The sequence below is a fragment of the Amblyraja radiata genome, chromosome 4 (assembly GCF_010909765.2).
Source record: "Amblyraja radiata isolate CabotCenter1 chromosome 4, sAmbRad1.1.pri, whole genome shotgun sequence".
NCBI classification, from domain to species: Eukaryota; Metazoa; Chordata; class Chondrichthyes; order Rajiformes; family Rajidae; genus Amblyraja; species Amblyraja radiata.
In genome coordinates, this window is record NC_045959.1 from 6540875 (window position 1) to 6561438 (window position 20564).

Here is a 20564-nt window from a genome sequence, read left to right on the forward strand (position 1 = left end):
TGAAATGCTTTCACTATTTTTAAATGCATGATTAGATCCTTGTCATTATTTTTATATTTTTCCTGCTTAAAAAGGCATCACTCAGTTCTTTCCTGCCTGCAGCCAATTTGGCCTATTTCATTTACAGATTTGGTTCATGAAAGAGAAGGCCTAACAAGGTTTAAAATAATGTTGATCTGACAATCCTATTATTTTAATAAGCCAAAATTCATCTCTTGCCAACATTAATGCATCACTGAACAAATTCGAATGATTCATGTTTCCGCAAGTTTGATTTTCACAAATACAATTTTGTTAGTGATAGGAACAAACAACAAATGATTGAAATACACCTGATGGGGAGTGTGTCATGTAGAAAATGGCTAAAGACCTGGCTTGTAGTGTAGCATCATTCATATATTTTTTACTGCATTGCATTTAAATATAAAACTAGACCAAGTGGAACCCATGTGGTCCCCCAACGCAATATTCCACCTCTCCACCAATTCCAATATTGGTGGCCAGTACGGGGGGGGGGGAGTTTTCTGGAGCGCTAGTATGGGTGTTGTGGGCCGAATGGACTGGTTTCCAGAGGGCTAGTATGAACATTGTGTGCCAAACAGATTATTGTGCTGGCAACAGTCACTCAGGCCTGGTGGGCTGGCAGCTCAGTCACTCATGGCTGGTGGGCTGGCAGCTCAATCACTCATGCCTGATGGGCTGGCAGCTCAGTCACTCAGGGCTGGTGGGCTGGCTGCTCAGTCACTCATGGCTGGTGGGGTGGCAGCTCAATCACTCATGCCTGATGGGCTGGCAGCTCAGTCACTCAGGGCTGGTGGGCTGGCTGCTCAGTCACTCAGGGCTGGTGGATTGGCAGCTCAGTCACTCAGGACTGGTGGGCTGGCAGCTTAGTCAATCAGGGCTGGTGAGCTCGTAGATCAGTCACTCAGGGCTGGTGGACTGGCAGATCAGTCACTCAGGGCTGGTGGACTGGCAGATCAGTCACTCAGGGCTGGTGGGCTGGCAGGCTGGCAGATCACTCATGGCTATTCCTTGAAATTCCAATTCAAGCAGAGTACATGCCACCAAATTCAATGTCATGGCATTTCATGGCATTTCAGGCAGAGTGCAGGCCACCAACATCAATTTCATGGCATTTCAGGCAGAGTGCCGACCACCAAAGCCAATTCCATGGCATTTCAGGCAGAGTGCCAACAGACAATAGAAAATAGATAATGGAGTAGGAGTAGGAGTAGGAGTAGATAATAGAGTAGGAGTAGGCCATTCGGACCTTTGAGCCAGCACCGCCATTCAATGTGATCATGGCTGATCAACCCCAATCAGTACCCCGTTCCTGCCTTCTCTCCATATGCCCTGAATCCGCTATCTTTAAGAGCCCTATCTAGCTCTCCCGGGGAGCCCTATCTAGCTCTCTTGGGGAGCGGACGGCGGCGGATTCGCCTTCGAGCAGCTGGCAGTGGAGCCAGCGGCTTCATATTGGTGCCGGGGGCACCTGGACAGCCGCTCCGGAGACCGCGGGAAGTGGGGCGCGGACGGCGGTGGATTCACCTTCGAGCCGCTGGCAGTGGAGCCAGCGGCTTCATATTGGTGCCGGGGGCACCCGGACAGCCGCTCCGGAGACCGTGGAATATGGGGAGCGACCTGAGAACACGCTCCGTAGACTGCGGGATGCGAGGAGCGGACGGCAGTAAGTACTGTGCCGCTGGCAGTTAAATAACCCGCAATGGAAGTGTTTCTACAAGGACCACAGAGGAACCCCAGCTGTAACAAACCATGACCACGAGACCAGGCTCGGGAGGAGCGTTGCCCCGCAGCAGAAGGTTTAAAAATGACATGCAGGTAAATTCCTTACTCGAAGGTCGTTTTGTGCTATTTTGTGAGAATATGTTACAGGAATGGACCGCATCCAGACTGACTGCGGAGGACCGTGGAATTGCGGGCAGTCAGCAGTTGTAGAATGCACCTGGATCGCTATTGATCAGCAGTCTCCGACCTGGCACCTGCACAGTCGGAATCGACACCTCAGACTGGTGGGAAAGCCAAGCAGAAGTCGGACAGGACGAAGACTCAGACGAGTCAGGCTGTGAAGACTCATATCGCAACTGTGATCGCATATCCCGCATGGAGCGGTTGATGGATCCGAAGCTCCAATGTGACATGCTCCGGTATATGGAGCCTAGTCACCAGGGGGTCCTGGGACACCCATGGCAGCACCTTATTGAGGGCTGCATAATGCATCTCCCTCGACAGAGGGGAGCATTAAGAGTCACTTCTGGGCTGACTCTGAAGACAGGGGTTTGGCTGAAGAAACCACAAGTGTGCAGGGGGAGCAGGAACAACACTACCAGCAGCAGGAGCTCGACGAGTGGCCATCGGGTTCAGGAAGGCCACATCATCACGCAAGACCTCACATCCTCGACGGCAGCACCCCTACGCACCCACCAGCAAAACACGATGAACTGAAGCTGGTGAAAGCTTGAAGGCCGTACAACCAGGACAAAGGTATTTTTTAGGCCGCAGCCCAGAACGGCCTTCCTGGAAGATGCGTCAACCTCGTACTCGAGCTCCTCTACCTCCCAGGAGTAAAATCATGCACACATGTTTGAGGCAGCTCCTGGGTCGGGTTGCATAAGTCCTCCCATTCGGATAAAGGTATGGAACCTCATCGATGATGTCTCCTGTCACGGACACAAGTTGGTAATATTAAACTGGTTTGAATATTTACACTGGTTTGGGATAACACTAGTTATACTGCACACAGGTATGGTTGCAGTTGCCTTTCAAGACAAGGCTCACAAGAATGGGATGTGGACTGATCATTGTCCACAGCCTCAACCCGCATGTGCAGTATAGGCTTTTCTGAATAACTTCCATGTGATCATTTCCGCTCACAGGGTTGAAGATATTTGAAATTTAACTGGATGAGGCAATGATACACTCAGTAGCATTACAAAATGGGCTAACTCCAGTTTCCAGATTATTTACCAAATCACTACTATCAGTGCTTCGGCTGCACAGAGCTAACAAATAAGTAGCATGGCCAATCTGGATGATATTGAACATACTGTATTTTACTAAATTAACCTTATCAGCCACATAGCTATATTTGAGGAATTGGTTCTCACCCGTCCAGTTACATTTAAATTAAGTTGATACCAACTGAAACTATTGATTGTTGGGATACAATCATCCATTTATTGGTCTGGGATCAGCTCTGAGACAAAAAATTAGACCTCTGCTATTTTTAGCTGAAACAATCAAAGTCACAATGATGGACAGCTTTGCTCCACTAAACCCTGTTATCCGTAAATCTTCAGTCATTTTTAAACTGATGCTATTGCCCAAAGATGGGTAATTTACTAATACCATCTCTAGTTACAGAGGCAGATAGGATTAGCATGAGTTATCAAGTGTTCAGTCAAGGTATCAACTGCCAATGGACACCAGGTGCATTCTGTGCATTAAAGGGTGTGTGGATATGCATATATGACATGCACAAGTCCAAGGTGATACACTTTGGTGGTGGTATATGTTAATCACAAAGGTACAATCAAATCAAAGTATCCGGTGATAGTTTTACCAAACCGCATTTAGCACTGGTGTATTATTATGCAAAATCAATGACAACACAAAATGAATGTGTGATCACAAAGTATTTAATGACAATGTGGATTGATAGAACACTAACTATTGAGTTGCTTGCATCCAGTTTCAATCAACAGTGAACGAGGCATACGGTGGCGAAGGGTGCATTCTCGCTACACTAGGAAGGAATGTTCAATTATGTCTTCCTCCATTTGGCCTCAATAGACGGGTCTTGCAAAATTCAGCAAGATTCCCGCTTCCAGATTTTCATAGTGCCTGCCTGGGTTATACACCTATGGCTCCTGCTGAGGCGAAGAATGAACATAAAACCTTACATGGTTAATGCCGGATAAAAAGATGCTGGTTCAGTTGTGATGTTGAAACCATCCTCTGCATGATATAATCAATCATAGACTTACAGACTCTGAGAGATCGTTTCTGCGGCTTGGGTTGTCAAACCATAAGCGTTAAGAGTGCTCTCTACAGATTGCAGGGATAGCACCAAATAGCAGTAATCTGCATAGGAGATGGGAAGCATTGTTTATGCTTCCTTACGTTTAACTCGGCACGGATGACTGACAAATTAAAATTCAGTTTTATGGGATTATAACATTAAGTTACTATTCCATAACTGTGCCTTAAGTACCTCCTAATCATTTGGCTGATGAGTACATAAACCACTCTGTCCGGTCTCACCCTCTGATATCCAGAGAATGAAGGTATCGTCAGCATAAAACCTCCCAGGCTTAGGGACGCAGAGATATGGGTTGTTAACGTCTACGTCACTTCACCGATGGGCACCAGCAAAATCCCTGCCCATGGTCATACTCACGTACTAGTGATTACGCCATGGCACTGAGTACAGCGCTATGGGTCCAGTCATTGCAACACTGGATAGGATGATCATATCTGCGGGCTATAATAACATGTTTTGTTTATAATTAATCAAGCAGATTAGACAGGGACACAAGACCAAAATAGAGTTGCATATCCCATGGACCTTGGGTTGCGTGTGATCACGCATTTACACCAGTATGTCAAGGTTCCTAAGAGCCTTATAGACTGACAGCAATATTATTAGTTACATAAAATCTTGTTAGAAGGAATCACTATGAACCTTCTCCAGATGGTTATATGGGTCTGGCATATACAGGAATATACATTGACATTGAGTCTCACTCCACCAGGACCGCTATACCTCAGCAGCAGGGATGGACCACATCCTAGCGGTTGCAGGATGGTCAAACTATTGATCTGTCCAAATATTCAGAATAAACCTATTGCCAGATCAGGGGTATTTGCCAACTCTATGTTAGGTATGGTTCATACTTCCTCCAGGTTGAGGGAGGTTACTATTGCCACTATTATTCATTAATAGCATCAACATGTCTATATCTATGTCATGTCTGAATGCATTCTTAATGTTCACTCATCATTGGCCTACTGATGCAGTGTATGATGCCTGGACTCGGTTCCACGGCATGAAATCACAGAGCTTTAAAATCTTCACGTAGTCACTCACGTGACTCCGAAGTAAAATAGTAAGATTAAACGAGAACTTACCAGTTTGAAGTTTGATCTTTATTTTATGAGGCATAACGTTGAGGGATTACGTGCCCTCCGCTCCCAGCCCTCTATCATAAAGTTCAACTGGTATTATGGTTCTCTTATCTTACTATTTTGAATTGAATTGAATTGAATCCTTTATTTGTCATTCAGACTTTTCGGTCTGAACGAAATGCTGTTGCCTGCAGCCATACATGTAATAATAACAACACACAATAAACACAAATTAACATCCACCACAGTGAGTTCACCAAACACATCCTCACTGTGATGGACGCAAAAGTCTTAGAGTTACTGTCTCTTCCCTCCTCTTCTCCCTCTGCGCCGAGGCGATACCCCACCGGGCGATGGTAAGTCAGTCCCGCGGTTCAAGCTCCGCGGCCCAGGGGTGGTCGAACTGTTTTCTGTGATTTCACACCGCTGCTTTGAAGATTGACACGCATGTGTACTGGACGGTGTCTTCACGTAATCCCTCAACGTTACTCCTCATAAAATAAAGATCAAACTTCAAACTGGTAAGTTCTCGTTTAATCTTACTATTTATCCACATTAAACTTCATCTGCCATGCATCTGCCCTCTCCCCCAACCTGTCCAAGTTACCCTGCATTCTCATAGCATCCTCCTCACAGTTCACACTGCCACCCAGCTTTGTGTCATCTGCAAATTTGCTCATGTTACTTTGAATCTCTTCATCTAAAACATTGATGTATGTTGTAAATAGCTGCAGTCCAGCACCAATCCTTGCAGTAACCCACTAGTCACTGCCTGCCATTCGGAAAGGGACCCGTTAATCCCTACACTTTGTTTTCTGTCTGCTAACCAACTTTCTATCCATGTCAGCACTCTACCCCCAATACCATGTTCCCTAATTTTGCCGGCTACCAAAGTCAATTTCATGGCATTTCAGGCAGAGTGCAGGGCACCAAAGTCAATTTCATGGTATTTCAGGCAATCCAGTTAGAGAGTATATGAAAAATATAAAAGTAGACAACTTCATCTATGATTTGTTAGTATCAGGTATTTAATTTACTTACACAGAAGAGTATCATAATTCCCCTCCTCTTGCAGGATCATTATGTGGCAATTTCACAATCATGCGGAAAATTCCATATCTTATTTTCATTGGCTACATTTTTCTTTTCTTTTGGTTCATTCGTTTTTTAATGTCCCATTGTGAAATAAAGCAATTCATCTTTGTGCTATTATTAAATGCCTCTTAGTAGTAAACATTTGTTTTTTTTATTGCAAAAGCAGTGGAAGTAGTTTAGCTTAAATTGGTTCACTTTATAATTATTACTGTGGCTTCATGAATGGTAGCAAACCATTGCATACCCTTATTAACCAAGATCTAATAATGCACATTAATTTCAATCTGAATTTCTTATTAGGAATGATTTTGATGGATGACTATATCTAATTCTAATGTGTTTCAGTTTCATTGTACATTGATTGCAGAACTGAGGAAAAAGCTTCACTTAACTTTGGGGTATGTGGGAAGATGATGATTAATTTTGCTGATAATTACACCAATGACCATACACTAAGTTCAAATTGACTGATAATCAAAAATGCAACTCTGTTCACATACATCAATATGATATTGCACTTCACTTAATACTCATTGTACAATGCTACAGATAGCTGAGAACATGTTTTATGAGTTTTCATTAACATCCATATGAATCTTAATTATCCAAACAAAGTTCAAACCTTTATGATAACAGAACAATAAAATTAAGATGCAGATCCAATGGGAATAGTTTGAATGTTGGTAATAGGGTACAATGGGGAATATTAATGCAACAATCCATTGTACATTTCTATTGACTTCAATGGAAATGAAAACCTGACAGATTTATCATGAATGAATAAATCAATATTGCTCATTCCACAATAATACCCAAAATCAAAGTTACCCCATTATATTATGGTATGTAATAAGGTAGTATTGTACTGTTGGGTAAATAAGTAATTGACAAGCAAGGCAGAATAACAAATTTTCTGTACAAGTCCACAAACAGATGAGTACATCAGAGTAGAAATTCCTTCCTTTTGCTGTACTGAATGTACAATGCAGTAGATTATGCACATTGAACTCAATTTCCGAAACTTGATTCCATTTAAGTGAATGTAACTAATTTCAGAAGTGCACCAAGAAATTGAGCTGCAGCTATTATTGGTGTACTGAAATATTGCCGTGTTTACTGCTGATCCCAAATTAGGTGCCCTGCTATAAAATCAAAAGGTGCCCAAAATTGAGTGTAAAACAACATTGAGGTGACCTACACTAAAGAAATAAAATGCTAAGACACAAGTTCCACAATTCTGAATGAGACCTCATTTATTCTAGCAAAGTCCCTGACATGTAATATGCAGCAATCAGAGAAGTATGCCAATCCCTGAGCACTTATAGCCAATGGTAGCCATGGAACAGCAATATACATTTTGGTTGCCATGGAAAAAACAGAGGCTGCAGGAGAGAGAGAGAGGTTACTCTTATACCATTTGACAAAGAAACACAAATCCTGGTCAATGCGATACATGTCGTATATACAAGGGACAGGGTTGGTGGGGTGTGCAGGAGAGTAGACCTGCTGTGTTCATCATAAGGTCATAAGGAATGGGAGTAGAATTAGACCATTATGCCCATCAAGTCTAGTCTGCCATTCATTCATGGCTGATCTATCTCTCTCTCTCCTCATCTCATTCTTCTGCCATCTCCCCATAACCTCTGTCATCTGTACAAATCAAGAATATATCTATCTCAGCCTTAAAAGTATCCATTGAAAATATCATAAGAAAATTCAGACTGGGTGTAAAAAGGTAAGTAGCATGCAGCACAAAACAATACGGATATTTTTGTGACGTGTCTTGCCAATTGATCTATGATTGTTTTCAACAATGTGCAAATGTTGGGGAGTTTTGTCTGAAACAGAATCTGTGTATCTTGAATCTTGCACTTTGGTTACATAGAAACATAGAAACATAGAAAATAGGTGCAGGAGTAGACCATTCGGCCCTTCAAGCCTGCACCGCCATTCAATATGATCATGGCTGATCATCCAACTCAGTATCCCGTACCTGCCTTCTCTCCATACCCCCTGATCCCTTTAGCCACAAGGGCCACATCTAACTCCCTCTTAAATACAGCCAATGAACTGGCCTCAACTACCTTCTGTGGCAGAGAGTTCCAGAGATTCACCACTCTCTGTGTGAAAAATGTTTTTCTCATCTCGGTCCTAAAGGATTTCCCCTCAATCCTTAAGCTGTGACCCCTTGTCCTGGACTTCCCCAACATCGGGAACAATCTTCCTGTATCTAGCCTGTCCAACCCCTTAAGAATTTTGTAAGTTTCCATAAGAACCCCCCTCAATCTCTTAAATTCTAGCGAATACAGGCTGAGTCTATCCAGTCTTTCTTCATATGAAAGTCCTGACATCCCAGGAATCAGTCTGGTGAACCTTCTCTGCACTCCCTCTATGGCAATAATGTCCTGCCTCAGATTTGGAGACCAAAACTGTACGCCATACTCCAGGTGTGGTCTCACCAAGACCCTGTACAACTGCAGTAGAACCTCCCTGCTCCTCTACTCAAATCCTTTTGCTATGAATGCTAACATACCATTTGCTTTCTTCACTGCCTGCTGCACCTGCATGCCTACTTTCAATGACTGGTGTACCATGACACCCAGGTCTCGTTGCATCTCCCCATTTCATAATCGGCCACCATTTAGATAATAGTCTGCTTTCCTGTTTTTGCCATCAAAGTGGATAACCTCACATTTATCCACATTATACTGCATCTGCCATGCATTTGCCCACTCACTGTGAAATTTATTTTTCTCTTCTCGGTCTTAAAAGATTTCCCCCTTATCCTTAAACTGTGACTCCTTGTTCTGGACAGTTAAACTAGTTAAACTGCCTGGTACGTCTGCAATGCACTGTCTATGTCATGTAAGCATAGAGTAAAGGACCTGTCCCACTTACGTGTCCTTGGTATGCAAATTACGCGACCTAGTCATCGCATTGATGCGCACGGGCATCACGTGGCCGCGCGGGGCCGGTCCCACTGAGAAGCGCGGAGGGGTAAGGAGTTGTGCGTGGTATCGCGCGGCACTCCGGGATTTTGTACTGAACGAAATCTTAGCGCGCCACCGGCCTATCGCGTAACTGACGGCCAAAGTGGGACAGGTCCAAGAAACTGGTGCGGCGCAACGTCTCACCTCCAGCAGCAGAACCAGGCAAACGATTGTCAAACTCAGCCTGCCTGGATGACGTTTCGGGTCAAGACCCTTCTTGCAGTCTGAAGAATGGTCTCCACCCAAAACATCACCCATTGCTTCTCTCCAGAGATGCTGCCGGTCCCGCTGAGTTACTCCTGTCTTTTGTGTCCATCTTCAAATGACATCACGCGCTCCAGACAGCTGTGCGGGCGCATGATGACACGCGCGACCTTCGCGGGACTGTCGCGCCTCAACGCGACGACGAGGTCGCGTAATTAGCGTGCCAAGGACACGTAAGTGGGACAGGGGCTTAATGTAGGTACAATAACAATGTGAGGGGTACTATAACAATGTCAGTATGTTATAGGCTTGTTTCCTCTTCATTCCCACACTTTACTTCTCAGTTTTCCAAAAGCAGAGCTAGGTTTTGCTATCCTGTTGTTGGCTTCTCATCAAGGTTGACTGTTGACAGAACATCCTCGAGAGCGAAGGTGAACAGCCTGCAGTAGTTGTGCACGTGGGCACAAATGACGTTGGGAAGAAGAGGAAGTAGATTCTGCAACACAAGTTTAGAGAGTTAGGAAAAAGACTGAAAAGCAGGATTCTAGGGTGGTTATCTCTGGATTGCTTCCAGTACCTCGTGCTAGTGAAGGCAGGAACAGGGAGAGAGGGATTCTGAATGTGTGGCTGGGGGGCTGGTGCAGGGAGCAAGGATTTAGATTTATAGACCACTGGCATCTCTTCTGAGGTAGGGGAGACCTGTACAAAAGGGACGGGTTACACCTTAACTGGAGGGGGACCAACGTTCTGGCAGGCACGTTTGCAAGTGCTATACGTGTGGATTTAAACAAAATAGTGGGGGGGAGGGGTTGACAAATTGGGAGTATAAAGATGAAGTTAAAGGGGAAGTAGTACAGGAAAAGTTACAAAGACTCCCAAATAATGGGAAGGAAAGTTCGAGAAGGGATAAGTCAGGGCCAATAGTGACCGGTGTGAGAGGGGAGGTAAATACCAAAGTTAAAGTGTTGTATATGAATGTTTTATATGAATAAAGTATAAGAAATAAAGTGGATGAGCTTGAGGCTCAGTTAGAAATTAGCAAGTATGATGTTGTGGGAATTACAGGGACATGGCTGCAAGAGGGCCAAGGCTGGGAACTGAATATTCAAGGGTATACCTCCTATCGAAAAGACAGACAGGTGGGCAGAGGGGGTGGGGTAGCACTGCTGGTGAGGAATGAAATTCAGGCCCTCGCGAGGGGTAACGTAGAATCAGGAGATGTAGAGTCAGTATGGATAGAAATGAGGAATTGTAAGGGTAAAAAGAACCTAATGGGAGTTATCTACAGGCCCCCAACATCTGGGGTGCAAGTTGAATCAAGAGTTAAATTTGAAATGTCGCAAAGGTATGCTACGGTTGTTATGGAAGCTTTCAACATGCAGGTGGGCTGGGAAACTCAGGTTGGTACTGGACCTCAAGAAAGAGAGTTTGTGGAGTGCCTCCGTGATGGATTCATAGAACAACAATGACAGGTATTACAGGGGATAATTCAGATGGTGCAGGATCAGTTCATTCTGAAGAGGAAGAAAAATTCAAGGGGAGTATCCTACTGGGATGAGGCGGAGCAGCTGACAGTGTGGTGTGGAGAAAATAACCTGCTCCTCAACACCTTAACGAGAAAGGAAATAATAATAGACTGCAGGAAGAATAAAACGGACATGATACCATTAATTATCAGAGGGGACTGTGTGGAGAGGGTGGCGGATTTCCGCTTCCTGGGAATCCATATTGAGGAGGACCTGACATGGAGCGTGAACACCTCTGCGCTGCTGAAAAAGGTCCAGCAGAGACTGCACTTCCTGAGGGTGCTCAGGAAGAATAACATCACTCAGAGACTGCTGCTGTCCTTTTATCAGTGCTCCATTGAGAGCATCCTAACATACTGTGTATGCGTATGGTACACCAGCTGCACAGCGGCTCAGAGGAAAGCGCTCCAGAGGGCCATTGACAACGCCCAGAGGATTGTCGGCTGCCCTCTCCTTACCTTGGAGGACTTAAGCGGCCTTTTCACGGGGCGACTTGACGCAAGAGTTAACCGGAGTTAAACATCGTGGGAACCTCGTGTGGTAACAGTACGGCATTCGTGGACCACCGTGGACCACCGTAGCGCTAACGGCAGGTCATCGTGTAACTTGGTCACTCGGGAGAAAATTCAAGAAAGTTTGAATTTCTCCAAGATTGACTTGTACACTTGTGGTTGAGTATTGCAACATTATATGGACGTAGTGGCCAGTGCGATATCCGTAATAACTCTTGCGGGTACCGTGGGAACTCCTGCGAACGGTGAACCCGGAAGCTGGACAGAGGGGACAGAAGGTGAGTAAAAATGATCTTCTGTGGGATTGATATTTAAAAAATAAATAAAAATAAAAATTTGCATCCGCATATGGACATCAACTTATTCATGAGTTATGTTAATGAGATTCAAGAAAATAACTATAATCTTTGAAAGGGACTTTAAAAGGGACTTTACTGAAAGGTTACGCATTTTTATGGTCCGTGAGAAATTTTTCACATGTACTTCTTTGAGAGATACAGGTCGGAGTCCTCGGGTCCAGGGTCCGGAACGCTACCAATCAATGTTGTACGGAGACCCGTGTAAGGAATGAACTGCACATGCTGGTTTAAACCGAAGACAGACACAAAAAGCTGTAGTAACTCAGCGAGTCAAGCAGCATCTCTGGAGAAAAAAAGCTGATGTTTCGAGACGAAACACATCTTCAGACTCAATTCCGATTAGGCTGTCTGAAGAAGGGCTCCGATTCGAATCGTCACCTATTCTTTTTCTCCAGAGATGCTGCCTGACCCGCTGACTTACTCCAGCTTTTTATGTTTTTCTTCCCAGATCTGACTTACCTGCTGAGTTACACCAACATTTTGTGTCCTTCTGTGCGTATTAACCAGCATTAACCAGCGTCTGCAGTTCATTTAGACATTGCCTAACTTCAGATTTTAGAGATATAGCGCGTGGGAACTCCTGCGAACGGTAAACCCGGAAGCTGGACAGAGGGGACAGAAGGTGAGTAAAAATATCGACAAGGGAACATGTGTCCTTCGAGGACGTCCCACCTAATTGTCATTGTTGGATAATCATTTTAACAGGAACACTTGCAGAGATGGCTCCCAGAAAATCTCAAAGAAAGGGGGTAAAGCGTGTCAGAGATGTTTTTGCCATGTTGCGCTATTCAGTTTCTATATTGTTTCAGTTTCTATATCTATATTGTTGCTCTATTCAGTTTCCCAGGGGGTCGGGACGGGACTGGAGTTGGGAGGGAAAGGTGGGGGAGTCGAGGGAGAGGAGGGGGAGACAGATGGGGGTGTCTTCATTTACTGGCGGCGGGTGTCTGTCACTGAAACAGGCAGGTGAGATTTCACATCCACCTTGTGTGTGCCTCTCTCTCTCTCTCCCTCCCTCTTACACAGGCTGAGAGACTCTGCCTCTGTGAGTGTACGTCTCTTTCTCCCCCTCTCCCACACACAGTAAGACCGAGGTACTGTGCTCAGTCCATCTGTGTCTCCCACATACACAGTAAAATATGTCTCCAAATGAGCCAATTCAACCAAGGGAGGATATTTATAGTGTGTGAAAAAAAAAGTTACATCATTTGTGTCACGTATAGTTCACGATGTTCATTCAAGATTTAACGCGAAAGCTCGGGAAACGGCCAAGTCACTCGCACAAATAACATAAATGCCGAGTACCGTGGGAACTCTTTATCTATCCCCGTTATATCGTGCGAGACTCGTGCTGGACCACGACCTCTTCACTCTTGTGACATCTTGCATCAACTCGCCCCGTGAAAAGGCCGCTTTACACAGTTCCCGCTGCATCAAAAAATCCCAGAGTATTATAAAGGACATTTCCCACCCCGGACACTCCCTGTTTGAACTGTTGCCGTCAGGCAGACGGTACAGATCTACAAGGACAAGGACAAACAGACTTAAAACAGTTTTTACCCCACTGCTATAAAGGCACTAAATGTAGCCGCCAAGGATCGCAGGGGCGATACATACTAAGGGACTGTGGTACACTGTGAAATCAACAGAAGGATGTAGGGTTGGGTGTTTGTGCGTGCTATTTTCATGATATTTATTTTAGTTGTTTATCTTTTTTTAATATTTTACCTTGTATGTATCGTTAGCTTTTAGAAATGTTTGAATGGTGCACTGACTGGCTGACATTTTTTAAATTTCGTTGTACATGGTTCATGTTACAATGACAATAAATAAACTATTCTATTCTATATTCTATCTATTCCCCGGGCGGCTCTGGGTCTCTCTGATCATTGTTTAGTTCATCTTATTCCGACCTACAGGCAGAAACTAAAATATGCTAAGCCTGTGGTCAGAACAATGAAAAGGTGGACAAGCGAAGGCATTGAAAACCTACAATCCTGGCTTGACTGCACTGATTGGAATGTGTTCAGGGAAGCAATCACAAGCCTCGATGAATATACAGGCACTGTGACATCATAGGTCAGCTTTGCGAGGACAGTTACATTCCCGTTAGGACCCGGACCTGGTTCAACAATGGCAAGCCCTGGTTTACAGCAGAAATCAGACAGCTCCGCCAGTCTAAAGATGAGGCCTACAGGAGCGGGGATGCAGACCTTTACAGGCAGGCCAAGTACAAGCCGAGAAGAGGAATCAGAGCTGCCATGGAAAGGTACTCTGAGAAGTTGAGGAGCAAGTTCACAGCTAGTGACTCTTCTTCAGTTTGGAAGGGCTTGCAAGAAATCACCAGCTACAAGAGGAAAGCCCCCGCTCCTTGGACAATTGTCAGCTGACCAACGACCTGAATGAGTTCTACTGAGGATGTAACTAGGAACATGGACAAGGGAGAGCCAGTAGGTGTAGTGTACCTGGACTTTCAGAAAGCATTTGATAAGGTCCCACACAAGGCCCACAACCACTGCTATAAAGGCACTAAATGTAGCCGCCAAGGAACGCATGGGCGATACATACTAAGAGACTGTGGTACACTGTGAAATCAACAGAAGGTTAGTGGGCAAAGTTAGAGCACATGGTATAGGGGGTAGAGTGCTGACATGGGTAGAAAATTGGTTGGCAGACAGGCAACAAAGAGTAGGGATTAATGGGTCCCTTTGAGAATGGCAGGCAATGACTAGTGGTGTACAGCAAGGCTCTGTGCTGGGACCGCAGCTATTTACAACATACATCAATGATTAGATGAAGGGATTAAAAGTAAAATTAGCAAATTTGCAGATGACACAAAGCTGGGTGGCAGTGTGAACTGTGAGGAGGATGCTATGAGGATGCAGGGTGACTTGGACAGGTTGGGTGAGTGGGCTGATGCATGGCAGATGCAGTTTAATGTGGATAAATGTGAGTTTATCCACTTTGGTGGCAAAAACAAGAAGGCAGATTATTATCTGAATGGTGTCGTTAGGAAAAGGGGAAGTATAATGAGATCCTGGGGTCCTTGTTCATCAGTCACTGAAAGTAAACATGCAGGTGCTGCAGGCAGTGAAGAAAGCGAATGACATGTTGGCCTTCATAACAAGAGGAGTTGAGTATAGGAGCAAAGACGTCCTCTGCAGTTATACATGGCCCTAGTGAGACCACATCTGGAGTATTGTGTGCAGTTTTGGTCCCCAAATTTGAGGAAGGACATTCTTGTTATTGAGGGAGTGCAGCGTAGGTTCACAAGGTTAATTCCTGGGATGGCGGGACTGTCATATGCTGAGAGAATGAAGCAGAATTGAATGGAGCGGCTGTGCTTGTATACTCTGGAATTTAGAAGAATGAGAGGAGATCTTATTGAAATATATAAGATTATTAAGGGTCTGGACACGCTAGAGGCTGGATTGTTCCAGATGGAGGCGTCCCCTGCAGTGTGTGAAAACTTCCTTCACTTTTTTATTCATAAGGTCACTTCTATTAGAGCTCTAATCCCACCATCTGCTTATGACCCCTCAATCTCTGTCCCCTGCTCGGCTGTATTTGACCAGTTTAAGCCTGTGACTCTTTCCTTTTTACAGGAGATTGTTGGTCATTTGAAGTCCTCAGGTTCTCCAAACGATGCTGTCCCTCCTCGACTATTTAAAGAGGTTTTCCCCACTGTAGGACCATCTGTTATTGCAGTCATTAATAGCAGTCTGTCCTCAGGTGTTGTCCCTGAAAATTTTAAACATGCAGTAGTACAACCCCTGATTAAAAAACCTGCTCTTGACCCTGCAGTTCTTGGAAATTGCAGGCCTATCTCCAAACTGCCCTTTCTATCAAAAATCCTGGAGAAGATCGTGCACAGTCAATTAATGGCCTTTCTGGAAGAACATAATATTTTAGAAGTTTTCCAGTCCGGTTTTAAATCCCTGCACAGCACCGAATCAGCCCTTTTAAGAGTTTTTAATTATATTTTTTTAGCTACTGACCGTGGTGACTGTGTTACCCTTGTGCTTTTAGATTTGACTGCTGCTTTTGACACAGTGGATCATGAAATATTGATCTCACGTTTGAAGCAGTGGGTGGGTATCAGGGGCATAGCACTGGAGTGGTTCAGGTCGTACCTGGCTGATCGAACTTTCTGTGTCAGCCTTGGGGACTCTGTATCCTCCTCTGCTCCTCTCTCGTGTGGGGTCCCACAGGGCTCAGTTCTTGGTCCTCTCCTCTTTTCTCTCTATTTGCTCCCACTTGGTTCCATACTTAGGAAACATGAAATTTCATTCCACTTTTATGCAGACGACAGTCAGATTTATGTGCCTCTTAAAAAGAAGGATGAACACTCTGTCGGACTGTTACTTGAGTGTCTCAACGACACAAAGGCCTGGATGGCTCTGAACTTTTTAAAATTTAATGATAAAAAGACGGAAGTAATGGTTTTTGGTGGCACCACTGGGGCCCCCCCTGTAGATCTGGTCTCCCTGGCCCAGTATATCAAACCAAGCATCACAAACCTAGGGGTTAAAGTGGACCCTGAGCTCAAATTTGACAGTCAGATCAAGGCTGTTGTTAAATCAAGCTTTTTCCATTTGAGGCTGCTGGCCAAAATAAAGCCAATTCTGTCAAGCCAGCACTTTGAAACGGTAATCCACGCCTTTGTTACCACTCGGCTGGATTACTGCAATGCACTGTATGTGGGGGTTAGTGGGTCCTCCATCGCCCGTCTCCAGATGGTACAGAATGCAGCTGTACGTCTTTTAACTGGCACACGTAAACATGAGCACATTTCGCACATTTTAGCCTCACTCCACTGGTTGCCTATTCAGTTTAGGATCCATTTAAAAATTATTTTATTTGCTTTTAAATCCCTAAATGGTCTTGCGCGCCCTACCTATCTGAGCTTCTACACCCTTATACACCCGCCCGCTCTCTCAGGTCAGATAATCAGCTGCCCCTGAGTGGGCCTAAAACTAAGCTGAAGCTCAGAGGGGACCGTGCCTTTGCTGTGTCGGCACCCAAATTATGGAACGATCTGCCTCTCCACATTAAACAGGCCTCTTCTCTGTCTGTTTTTAAATCACTTCTTAAAACCCATCTCTTCTCCGTGGCCTTTGATACCCAGTAAGATGTCGACTTTATTTACTTGATTAATTTCTTATTTTGATTGCTTTATTGCGTGGCTATTATTTTTACTCATGTTTTATGTCTTTTAATTTATTGTTGTATTTCATATGTAATTTTTGCGCCTTATGTGAGCTGTTATGTTATGTTCTGTTATGTTGTCTGTTTATGATGTCTTGTTTATTCTTCTGTACAGCACTTTGGTCAACATTGGTTGTCTTAAAGTGCTTAACAAATAAAGTTGGATTGGATTGGATGTTTTGGAAATGTGGTCCTCCCCTGACGTCACTCGAAGCTCGTGGAATATTCTATGTGTGAAACGGGCGTCGACACGAGCCATCATGCACGCCCACCTCATTGTAACGTCATCAGTCGAAGCTGGTTGAAGAATCTGTGTGAAAGTTGGTTTAAAAGGCAGTTTTGTCTTTTTTTTAAACTTTAATCACCAATAAGTCATTAAAAAAAAGCATCAAATCTTAAGTGAACCTGATCATTGCGTAGAGGGGAAAAATGAGTCAGAATATGTAAAAAATTAAGCTTCACCACATAGTGTTTTGGTGAAATATAAAAACACACACACACACACACGCACACGCACACACGTACAAGATGAGACGTTTATAGGTATAGAGATGTAACCAAATGTTTGATAAGGGCAGAACTGTAGATGTTGTCTATATGGATTTCAGCAAGGCATTTGACAAAGTTGCACATTGTAGGCTGCTCTGGAAGATTATATCGCTTGAGACACAGGGAGAGCTAATCAACTGGATAAAACGTTGGCTTCATGGAAGGAAGCTGAGAGTGATGGTGGAAAGTTATTTATCGGACTGGAGTGCATTGGTGTCCCTTAAGGATTGGTGCACTTATTTCTCTACTCCCCCTCCCCTTTCAACTACATTCCCTCCACAGGCTTCATAATTCACAACTCTTCAATCCTTTTGTCCCACACCTTCTGTATTGCCTTGGCCCTCCTGCTTTCCAGCTTTCCTTCCCCCCTACAAACAGTCTGAAAAAGGGGCCTGATACAAAACATCACCTATCCATGTTCTCCAGCGATGCTGCCTGAACCGTTGAGTTACTTGAGCATTTGCTGTGTTTTACACAAAAGACAATAGACAATAGGTGCAGGAGTAGACCAATTTGGCCCTTCAAGCCAGCACCACCATTCACAATGATCATGGCTGTCCCGTGGCTCCGCTATCTTTAAGAGCTCAATCTAACTCTCTCTTAAAAGCATCCAGAGAATTGCCCCCCACTGCCTTTTGTGGCAGAGAATTCCACAGATTCACAACCCTCTGTGTGAAAAAGTTTTTCCTCATCTCCATTCTAAATGGCTTACCCCTTATTCTCAAACTGTGGCCCCTGGTTCTGGGGGCCACAGATAGTCTGCGGGGCATTAAGAACTGTGTCAATGGTGTTAAACAAAACACGAGGCTTGTGACAGTTTGACAGGATAATATCCGAGAAATGTTTTCTTTTAGCATCTTTCACAGTTTTCTGATAATGACGCCAACACTCCCTTAACATTTGAAAAGACACCTGCAGTTTGTCCTTCTTCCACTTGCGCTCAGCTCTATGGCACTCACGTCTGACAGCATGGGTCGTGTCATTCAGCCAGGGCTCAAATTTAGTTTTAGGCTGCCTGGATTTTAATGGAGCCACAGTGTCTAAAACAGTTTGGCAGGTGGAGTGAAACCATGAGCTAAGCTCCTCTGTATTGCACACAGACTCAGGAATGATGGAGTTCCGATTGAAAGCAACCGAGAACTGAACAGCAGTGGAAGGGTTAATAACGCGACAGCGCCGAGCAGCGCGACAGCGCGAGGTTTAACTGTATTACAGGCAAGAGCAGCCTCAAATGCTTCACCACCTCCACGACGGTCGAGTGAAGACCCAGTTCTGCACTGCTTCATTCTGACTACTTGATGCACTGATTGATTCTGACTGCTTGATTCTGACTTAGCGATCTTTAAGGATAAGCTTTCGTGATTTTTGTACTAATTCTTTGATAATTACTTTGCCATATTTATTCACTTTCTCGGCCCCGTTCGGTCAGCTCCACCCCGCTCCCTGGCCTCCTCCCCGCCCCGCATGCTGGCCTCGGCCCAGCTCGATCAGCTCCACCCCGCTCCCTGGCCTCCTCCCCGCCCCGCATGCTGGCCTCGGCCCAGCTCGATCAGCTCCACCCCGCTCGCTGCCCTTGGCTCCGCCCCGCTCGCTGCCCTTGGCTCCGCCCCTCTCGCTGGTTCGGTTGGCTCCGCCCCGCTCCCTCTGCTCGGGGAAGTGAAGTCTACAAAAGACTAACATTGCTTTTATTCTGTTTGGGAGAAAGAGACACAACAAGAAAGAACTTAACTGAATAACTCTCATCTTTATTGTTTAAATTGTTGTTATATTTTAAGGGTTGTTCACATTTTAAGCTTTAATAAATCACTTTTCCACTTGATGTGTCCATCAGCCGCACCTGCGCAGTAATGCCTCCATCTTTTCTATCACAACGGGAACCCGCCAGCCGCGCCTGAGCAGTTGGGAGCTATTGGTGAGTGGTGGAATATTGCGTTTGGGGACCAGCCCTCCTGTGTGACACCGTGCCCCTTTTAGGAAAGAGATGAGGAGGAATTTCTTTAGTCAGAGGGTGGTGAATCTGTGGAATTATTTGCCACGGAAGGCTGTGGAGGAAAAGAGTAGATATATTTAAGGCAGAGATAGATAGATTATTGATTAGTATGGGTGTCAGTGGTTATGAGGAGAAGGCAGCAGGGTTAGGAGGGAGAGATAGATCAGCTATGATTGAATGGAGGAGTAGACTTGATGGGCTGGATGGCCTAATTCTGCTCCTATAACTTATGATATTATGACATGATCTTCTTACATAGTTCAGTTCCATGGAAGTCATCAGAGGACAGTCAACAAGTTCCTCATGCACCTGTAATGTTCAAGGTCAATGACCAATGATACATTTTTAGAAAAAAGGACACATGGTGCTGGAGTAACTCAGTGAGTCAGGCAGCATTTCTGAAGAAAATGGATAGGCATTGATTTGTGTCAGGACTCCTTGCCAGTCCTAGTCATCCAAAGCTCTATAATGATGGTTTGAAGTCATGAGTTTAAATCCAATCAGGACAATTAGGAAATTTGAACTGCAAATTTGATCAATAGACGCCTATCGCTCTATCCCTCGCCCTCACTTTGGTAAATCCAACCATACTGCGGTGCTGCTTCTTCCTGCCTACGGGCAGCAATTGAAGATCGCATCCTTAGAGGTGAGGACTGTGCAGCACTGGGGGGGGGGGGGGGGGGGGGGGCGAAGAACAACTACAGGACTGTTCGGAGTCTGTAGACTGGGCATTGTTCAGGGACTCGGCAACAGACCTGAATGAATATGCCACAGTCGTTACAGACTTCATACAGAAATGTGTGGAGGAATGCATCCCAACAAAAACCTTCCAAGTGTTTCCTAACCAGAAGCCTTGGATGAACTAAGTCCAGATCCCGAGCATTCAGGTCTGGAGATACAGAAGCCTACAAGAAGTCCAGATACGATCTTGGTAAGCCCATCAAAAAGGCCAAAAGGGACCTGCTCCAAGCTGGAGGATGAGACAG

The 20564-nt window shown here is 44.8% G+C and overlaps 1 long non-coding RNA gene across 1 annotated transcript; it reads left to right on the forward strand.

Moving 5' to 3' along the window:
- The first annotated feature begins 1937 nt into the window (after window positions 1-1937).
- Window positions 1938-19402, forward strand: LOC116971803. Its single transcript, XR_004411626.1, has 4 exons — window positions 1938-1949; window positions 5179-5185; window positions 16137-16142; window positions 19294-19402. It is a non-coding gene; the product is annotated as an uncharacterized LOC116971803 (long non-coding RNA).
- The last annotated feature ends 1162 nt before the right edge of the window (window positions 19403-20564 follow it).